We start from the raw sequence: 9463 nt of genomic DNA on the forward strand, positions 1-9463 counted from the left end.
GACAAAGAGGTCAGCTGTCCTGGGGCCCGGTGATTTAAAAGGGCCTGAGGCTCTGGGCTGCCACCATTACTATGGCAGCAGCAACCAGAACACTGGCCCTTTAAATTGCCTCTGGAGCCCCACACAGTGTGGTCTGGGTAGTGCTAAGGGCTAGGTGGGAGAGACTAGACCTTCTCCCTGAGGCCCTGCTCCTTCTGGGGGGCCCAGAGCTGAGCCTCCCCCATCTTGTCCAGGGCCCAGCAAAGTCTGTCACCAGCCCTGCAGACAGATCACATAACCTCACTGTGCATTGGTGTCCCCATCTGTAATGCGCCTCCAAGTGTTCCTGGGAAGCTAAGTTCATAAGTGCTGGTCGAGTGCTTTGAGAGCGTGACAGAGAAGCACTGTCACAGGGCAGCGTTTTGTTCCCTATCACCGAGCTCTTCCCTGTTTGGCTTCAAAGTGAGCCTTTCACTCCGACCCCACCTCTTTAAATAGCCTGGATCAGCAGGAGCAAACTCAAGCACTGAGCCCATCAAGGCACTGCCGCTGATTAGCAGGTTCCTTCCATTGCTCCCGCTGCTGATTGTCTTTTTTTTTTAATTATGCAAAGTGATAATCAAGGTCCTGAATTAGCTCCTCGTCTTGGATTAATTAGTGATGGGTGCCAATCAGTTTCAGCACCACAGAAAAGGCCCTGGGTGACTTCTGTTCTTCTATCAGAATATTCCTAGGATTGTGGGTGTGTTGGTGAGTGTGCGGGTGTGGTGTTGTGAGTGGCCATGACACCCGGAGAAGTGCCATGACCTGAATCAGGGTATGTCTACACTACCCTCCTAGTTCGAACTCATTCCACGAGGAGTAACGGTAGTTCGAACTAGGAAGCCTAGTCCGAACTACCTAGTTCGTGCTGCATGTAGCCGCGCGGCACGGGGTTCGAACGAGCAGGGATTTAAAAATGGTGGTGCCCAGTTTATGCAAATGAAGCCCGGGAAATTCAAATCCCGGACTTCATTTGCAAGTGCGGTATGCCTACATTACCCCGCTAGTTCGAACTAGGAGGGTAGTGTAGACATAAACTCAGCCAGTTATGTCTTAGCATTGTCCAGTGGGAAACACAGATTTAGGAGTTATCACATCTGGGTACTGGGCCTGGCTCTGCTACTACCTTGATGAAATTACTTAGCCTCTCTGCACCTTTGTTTCTTCATCTGTAGAATGAGGATAATCCCTGGCTGGATCTTGGTGAGGTGCTTTGAGATTCACGAGTGGGCAGCTGTAAAGAAGGATGTGGCAGATTTGTCGTTTTCTACATTGGTTTTGATGCTCTGGTTTTATTGCCGTTCCTTTGAGCTCCTTGCGGCGATTTTTGTTGGTCTCAGACATCTCTGGCTAGTTGTCCAGGGTCTTTTAGGCCAGTGTTTCTCAACCTTTTTTTATAAAGTACCCCTTTAAAAAAATAAATATAAGTACCCCCAGAACCTACAGTTTTCAGACACACCTTTTTTTCTACCACTGCAACACATTTGTTTAAAAAACTTTATTGTAGCCGGGCTGGTGATGAAATTTTTGGGTGTAAAATGTAAAAAAGTAATAAAGCGCTGTAAAACTTAAAACAAAAATTCAGTTTTCTCCAAATTTCAGTTGTGTTGACGTACCCTCCAGACTTCTCTCAAGTACCCCTAAGGGTATTCGTACCGCTGGTTGAGAAACACTGTTTTAGGCAATAAGAAGTGAGATTGGGCGGGGTAAAGCAATGGGGTTTGACCCCTGTGGAATATAGCTAGGTGTGTGCACACGCCCATGAAATAACTGAGAACAGATTCCAGCCTTAAGTTCTTAGGACTGAGGGTACGGTACGGCTTGTACATCTGTTGTAAGAAAGACCCCATCCCCCTTCTGTTCTGAAATTTGATTTGTCCTTTTCATATGTGTTCATTTTTTTAATTGTATCCTTTGGTATATATGGTTGTGCCAATTTTCTTCCACGATTTGATCTGCGGAAGTGGGTCTGGCCCACAAAGCTCATCCCCTAATAAACCATCTTGTGAGTCTTTAAAGTGCTACATGGTCCTGTTTTTTGTTTCAGCTACACCAGACTAACACGGCTACATGTCTATCACTTTTCCCAGCTCACAACTATCTCTGGGTATGTCTACACTACAAAGTTAATTCGAACTAACAGGCGTTAGTTCGAATTAACTGTAATAGGCGCTACACTAGGCGCTGGTGATTCCGGTTGAAATTTCACCCCCATCGTTACATATTTCAGGAGTCTCACTCCATGGTTTCTCCACCCACCTGCCAAATATAACCATGAGGACCAAATGCAGTGCAATAAGATTTGCATGTAACGCTATACATGCATTTGTAGGCATTATGGACTAAATGCAAGGAAAGATCCACAAGAAAGTGTAGACCCCTCTACCACGTGTCAGCTTGGCTGTGTCCAGACTCCATGCCTCCGTCGACGGAGGCATGTAGATTAGCCAGCTCGGAAGAGGGAAATGAAGCCGCGATTAAAATAATCGCGGCTTCATTTAAATTTAAATGGCTGCCCCGATCTGCCGATCAGCTGTTTGTCGGCAGATCGGGAGAGTCTGGACGCGATGCCCCGACAAAGAAGCCTTTCTTCATCGACACAGGTAAACCTGGTTTCACGAGGCTTACCTGTGTCGATGAAGAAAGGCTTCTTTGTCGGGGCATCGCGTCCAGACTCTCCCGATCTGCCGACAAACAGCTGATCGGCAGATCGGGGCAGCTATTTAAATTTAAATGAAGCCGCGATTATTTTAATCGCGGCTTCATTTCCCTCTTCCGAGCTGGCTAATCTACATGCCTCCGTCGACGGAGGCATGGAGTCTGGACACAGCCCTTGTGTCTCCTCCACAGTCCCCCATCTCCTAAGAGGAACCAAAGCTGCCCTGCCTCCCATGTCACGAAGGGAGGTGAAGAAATGTTTGTGGGCTAGCACGAAGACTTCCTTTCGCCAGCATCACTTAAACACCTTCACAGAACTCCAGATGACCTTCTCTCTGCTCAGAGCGAGTGATTTGATCCTGATACTCTGTGACCTCCTCTATTTACAATCCCAGCACCTTCTTGCATCCAGAGTCAGTGCTGTATGTCTAACACCCCTTTCAGCTGCTTCCACTGTGCTGCCCCGGCTTACCCTTTGGCTACGTCTACACTGCTGGCTTTTTGCGCAAGAACAACTGCTCTTGCACAAAAACTTGCCAGGTGTCTACACTGCACGTGCGTTCTTGCACAATCATAGAATCATAGAATCATAGAATAATAGGACTGGAAGGGACCTCGAGAGGTCATCGAGTCCAGCCCCCCGCCCTCAAGGCAGGATCAAGCTCCATCTACACCATCCCTGACAGATGTCTATCTAACCTGTTCTTAAATATCTCCAGAGAGGGAGATTCCACCACCCCCCTTGGCAATTTATTCCAATATTTGACCACCCTGACAGTTAGGAATTTTTTCCTAATGTCCAATCTAAACCTCCCCTGCTGCACTTTAAGCCCATTACTCCTTGTCCTGTCCTCAGAAACCAAGAGGAACAAATTTTCGCCTTCCTCCTTGTGACACCCTTTTAGATATTTGAAAACCGCTATCATGTCCCCCCTTAATCTTCTTTTTTCCAAACTAAACAAGCCCAGTTCATGAAGCCTGGCTTCATAGGTCATGTTCTCTAGACCTTTAATCATTCTTGTCGCTCTTCTCTGTACCCTTTCCAATTTCTCCACATCTTTCTTGAAATGTGGCGCCCAGAACTGGACACAGTACTCCAGCTGAGGCCTAACTAGTGCAGAATAGAGCGGCAGAATGACTTCATGAGTTTTGCTTACAACACAAAGTAAATTTACAGTACAGTGTTGGAAAACAGGGCTTCTTCCAGAAAAGTTATTCCTCTCCCCACGAGGAATAAGCCCTCTTGTGCAAGAGCTCTTCCACAAGAGGACAGTGTAGACAGGCAACATTAATTTCTTGCGCAAGAAGCCCCTATGGTTAAAATAGCCATCAGAGCTTTCTTGTGCAAGAGAGCGTCCACACAACCATGGATGCTCTTGCGCAAAAGCACACCTCTTGCATAAAAGCACATGGCAGTATGGACGCGCTCTTGTGGAAGATTTTTTGCACACGAACTCTTGCGTAAAACAGTTCTTGCGCAAGAAGCCTGCAGAGTAGATGTAGCCTTTGTCTTTGTGTTCTGTGACTAGCCCCTCCAACCAAGACACTTCTCTAGTCTTGCTCCTTCTAGGGTATCAACCGTCCAAAGTAATAAGCTTCAGTCAATGGTAACCAAGAAGGCTTCCTTCTTTGTTGCGGGGCTATGTCAAAACCACCAGCTTTGCTCTCTGGGCTTCTCTCCCAGGTGTCTGCCTTGCCCTCTGCCAGTCTCTCCTGGACAGAGCTTCCTGCCTTCTCTGCAAGCTCTCTCAGGCTCCGTTATAAGACCCAGGTGTCTAATGAGCCTTACCTACCTCTGCCCCTCCTGGCCAGAAGACAGTCAGTCAATCAGACCACAGGGGTGGAGTGTAACTGGGGTCAGTGAGGGGAGAAATCTCACCACGTTCCTATTATACCTCAGCTGTCAAAAGCATCTGCTCTAGTCTTCCCGTGTCCTGAGCAACGTTGACAAGGCTACACCTCAAAGGTGCTCACGGGACCCTCTCTAGCCTCGCCGCCCTCCTGACAGCTTATGAATGTTTGCAAAGGGTTCCCTGACCTCCTTTCCAGAGCCATCTCTTTCTGTGTGCTACAATGTGCATCGGCCACCTCTCGGTCCCTGGAGTTTCACCCGGCAGCTAGCTATTTCCATGAACTGAAGTGAGGGACATCTAGACATGTCAAATCAAGGATGAGTTCAGTTTTCTTGCTGGGGAGCCTGAAAAGTCTCAGAGACCTTTGAGTTCCTTTTTTAGGAGGCTGAGCAGTCACTGCAGAGCTGAGCCAGCTATGGGAGTGTGTGCGGGATTCTAGTCTGACTTGTTCACCTGTCTATGGGTATGTCTACACTACAAAGTTAATTCAAGCTAACAGCCATTAGTTCAAATTAACTTTCATAGCGTCTATACATGCAAACCGCTAGTTCGAACTTAATTCGAACTTGTGGAGCACTTAATTCGAACTAGGTAAACCTCATTCTACAAGGACTAACGCCTGGTTCGAATTAAGTAGTTCAAATTAAGGGCTGTGTAGCCACTTAATTCGAACTAGTGGGAGGCTAGCCCTTCCCAGCTTGCCCTGGTGGCCACTCTGGGCACAACCAGGGAAACTCTTCTACCCCCCTCCCGGCCCCGGAGCCCTTAAAGGGGCACAGTCTGGCTATGACGCTTGTGCCAGTTGCAAGCCTGCCAGAACCCAGCCAGCAGACCCTGTACCTGGCACGGGATGAGCCAGCCACCCGCTGCCACCCAGCCCTCCGCCTCTTCTCAGGACCAGGCTGGTGGCTCACAGGAGCCTGCCCGGGGCCACAAGAGGTGGGCGCCTGCCTGGTCTAGTGCGGAGATCGTGGACCTCATCGACGTTTGAGGGAAGTCCTCCAATGTCCACGATATCTGCGCTAGCCACAGGAATGCGGCCGTCTAGAGCCGTATGGCTGACAGCCTGGCCACCAGAGGCCACATGCGGACCCGGGAGCAGGTCCGCTGCAAGATCAAGGACCTGTAGCAGGCCTACTCCAGGGCCTCCCAGCCAGGGGCCGACCCGGAGGAATGCCCTCACTTCGAGGCCCTGGATCGCATTCTGGGGGCTCACGCAGTGCATGCCCCCCGGGTGGTGATCGACCCCGGGGCAGAGGGACCCATCCTGGACACGGAAGAGGAGGATGCCAAGAGCCAGGAGCCTGCAGGGAGCCTGCCCAGGACCCAGGACCGCCAAGGCACCCCACATCGTCTGTGTCATCCAAGGCCGGGGAAGGCTCCACATGTGAGTGCCATCATGCTCCCCTTATGTATATGGGGCGCGTGGGGGGGAGAGGGAGCCCAGGGACTGTGCACCTGGGCCTTGCCCACCATGGAGCAACAACTGGGTGTCTTGCAGGGGCCCTGGCCCGTTCCCCACAAGCCGACCTCGCCTTGCAGAGGGGTGCTGGGTTTCACCCACCGTTTCCCCAGGGAGAACTGACCACTGCTCTTGTTTCACCACAACTGCAGCACCTGGGACTGCAGGGTGCACCACCCCACCTGCAACAGCTACCCACACCTGGGCCAGCAGGTGCACCAGGAACCTGGAGGACTACCACCGGCGGCACCTGCAGTTACTGGAGCACCAGATCCGCATCCAGGAGCACTGGGTCTGGGAGGACCTGCGGCTGCAGCAGCAGAACTTGGAGGTGCTGGAGGAGCAGAGCCATGCCCTCAGAGATCACCTCCAGACCCTGGTGGACAGGTTCCCGCCTCCTCCTGCTCCAGCCCCTGTGGACGCCCCAACTCTCGCTCCTCCTCCCACCCATGCTCCCCCTCCCGCTTCCTCCACACCCCCCATCCCTCCTGTCCCACCCTCCACAGCCACTTCCCTCTGATGCACCCACACCCGCAGTGCTGCGAGACGGAAGAGCCAGCAGGACCCCCAACCCTGAGCTTTCCCTTCCCTTCCTCCCCTTCCATCCCTTTCCATCTCCCTCCTCCCAGGTTTTCCCTCCCCTCTTCCACCCTCATTCCTCCCTCCCCCCACCCCAGTTATGTAAAATAAAAAGAGATTTTTGTTGGAAAAAAATGTCTTTATTTGACATTAGGAAGGGTGGTTAGGGAAGGGAAAGGGGAAGGAGGGGAGGGTGGAAGAAGGCCCCAGGGGGGCATGCAGAGAGAGTTCAGTCCTCCTCCACCTGGAAGCTCTCCTGCAGGGATTCCCGGATCCAGACAGCCCCCTGCTGGGCCTCTCGGATGGCAGCGGTGCAGGGCTGCACATACTGGCCAGCCATGCAGTCAGCCTCAGCCATCCAGGCTGGCAGGAAAGCCTCCCCCTTCCTCTCACATAAATTGTGCAGCACACAACATGCTGCCACCACAGGAGGGATATTGTGCTCAGCGAGGTCGAGGCGGGTGAGGAGACACCTAAATCGTGCTTTCAGGTGTCCGAAGGCCCCCTCGACCACTATGCGAGCCCTGGTGAGCCTGGCATTGAAGGCCTGCTGGGAGGGGTTGAGGTGCCCTGTGTAGCGCTTCATCAGCCAGGGCTGTAGGGAGTAGGCTGCATCCCCCACCAGGCAGACGGGCATGTCCGCGTCCCCGACCCTGATGTGGCAGTCGGGGAAGAAAGTCCTGGACTGCAGCCTCTGGCAAACGGAGGAGTTCTGGAACACCCTGGCGTCGTGTGCCTTGCCGGACCAGCCCACATTAATGTCCGTGAACTGGCCCCGGTGGTCACACACGGCCTGCAGGAGGACGGAGAAGTACCCCTTGCGGTTGATGTACTGGGAGGCCTGGTGTTCCAGGACACAGATGGGGATGTGCGTCCCATCGATGGCCCCCCCCCCCCCCCGCAGTTGGGGAAGCCGAGGGCGCCGAACCCCCGGATGACCGCCTCCAGGTCGGCGAGGCGGACCACCCTGCAGAGCAGCACCCGGTTGATGGCCTTGACCACCTGCAGAGAGACTCAGGAAACCACGAATCACTGGGGTGCCCAGGTGGCTGGGAGTGTTTGTTCCCTGGCACTGCCCCGCGCCCCACTTCAGGAAGCAATCCCTGCAGGTGGCATGTAGTACGGCCGGGACAGACCGAACCCTCCGATGCAGGGCACTTTCGCCTCCTCCTATCCCCATTTTCCCTGGGGCGGCCCATTCCCTCCTTGCAGCCCCTCTGCCCCCCGGCCCAGTGGCCGGTGGGTGCCGTACCTCCATGAGCACTGCTCCGACGGTGAATCTCCCCACGCAGAACTGGTTCCCGACGGATTGGTAGCTGTCTGGCGTAGAGAGGTTCCACAGGGCGATGGCCACATGCTTCTGGAGGGGGATGGCGGGCCTCATGCGAGTGTCCCGTCACCGCAGAGCAGGGGCGAGCCACTCGCAGAGCTCCAGGAAGGTGTCCTTCTTCATCCTGAAGTTCTGGGTCCACTGTTGGTCTCCCCAGCACTCCAGGACAATGCGGTCCCACTAGTCACTGCAGGTGTTCAGATACCAGATGCGGCGGGGCATGCTGGCATCTGGGCGCTGCTGCCACTCCTCCACGACACCCGGGGAGGCCAGGGGGAGAGGCAGGGGGCTGACGTGCACCAGGTGCTGCAAGGCAGCCTCCACCCGTTGCTGGCAGGCTTGCAGCAGCAAGTCCAAAAACTGTAGCAGCATGCCCAGGGTGAGCTCTGGCTCCATGGTGCCAACTGCGGCGGCGGCCCCAATGGGAAGCACCGACACAGGCAGGTGGAGAGAAAAACGCTTTGCTGTCCCTCGGCGAGGTAGGCAAGCAAGCGGAAAAGCTGAGAACCAGCTATCCAAGGGGGTCCCTTTAAGCACGAGCCTCAGATAGCCTCAGACAGCAGCCACACAAAGCAACTACTGACCTGATGCCCTGCCGGAACCGGTTTCAGCTGCCCTTAAATGCGACCCAGTGTCCAATCAGTATGAATGCGCTAGTTTTTAAGTCTAGATGCACTAATTCTAATTAGCTTAGTTCGAATTAGCTAATTTGAATTAAGTGTTTTGTTCTGACACCCATCCCCGGGGTATCTGAGTGGCTTCTGTGTGAAATCAATAGTAGGAGCAAGTCCCAAAGGTCCTGTGGCAGAGTTGCTTTTGGTTACTGGGAGTTATTATTTGTTACGTGTGTTGTGGTAGCACCTAGGGTCCCATCATGCTTAGTCCTGTACAAACACTTAGCACGAGTAGTTTGAAATGTATTGTTCTGCGATGTGAGGAAAGAACATAGGAACCCCAAAGCATGTCCTCTCCCTGTTAGTCCGACAGCTCTGCCGAAGGAAAAGCAGAGGAGAAGAAAGGAGTGTTCAGCAGTCCAGCGCAGGGGCACACGCACCAGGAAGAGACATTTAATCACTAGGGGTACGTCTACACTAGCCCTCTAGTTCGAACTAGGGAGGCAAATGAGGGTGACCGAAATTGCAAATGAAGCGCGGGATTTAAATATGAGGGATTTAAAACCTCACTCCAGGAGGAATAACAGCTAATTCGAGTTAGGGCTTTACTTCGAACTCCCATTTCACTGCCGTGTGTAGACGTGGGCAGTTATTCCGGGCTAGTCAATTTCCAAAAGTGGCGATCGCCCAGGAATATGCTAATGAAGCGTGGGATATTTAAATCCCACGCTTCATTTGCAATTTCAGTCACCCTCATTAGCCTCCCTAGTTCGAACTAGGGGGCTAGCTTAGACATACTCTAGATGTTTAAGACTATGGTGATGCCTGTTTTGAGTTTGCTCCAACTAATTAGGTGTCAGGACCTTGCACACAGATGCAGGGCTATTCTGCCGATTCACCTTGGCGCACAGACCAGGCATATCTAATTTGTTCCAGCTCAGGAGCA

Source organism: Pelodiscus sinensis, chromosome 15 (genome assembly GCF_052426305.1).
Source record: "Pelodiscus sinensis isolate ZL-2025 chromosome 15, ASM5242630v1, whole genome shotgun sequence".
Taxonomy (NCBI): Eukaryota; Metazoa; Chordata; order Testudines; family Trionychidae; genus Pelodiscus; species Pelodiscus sinensis.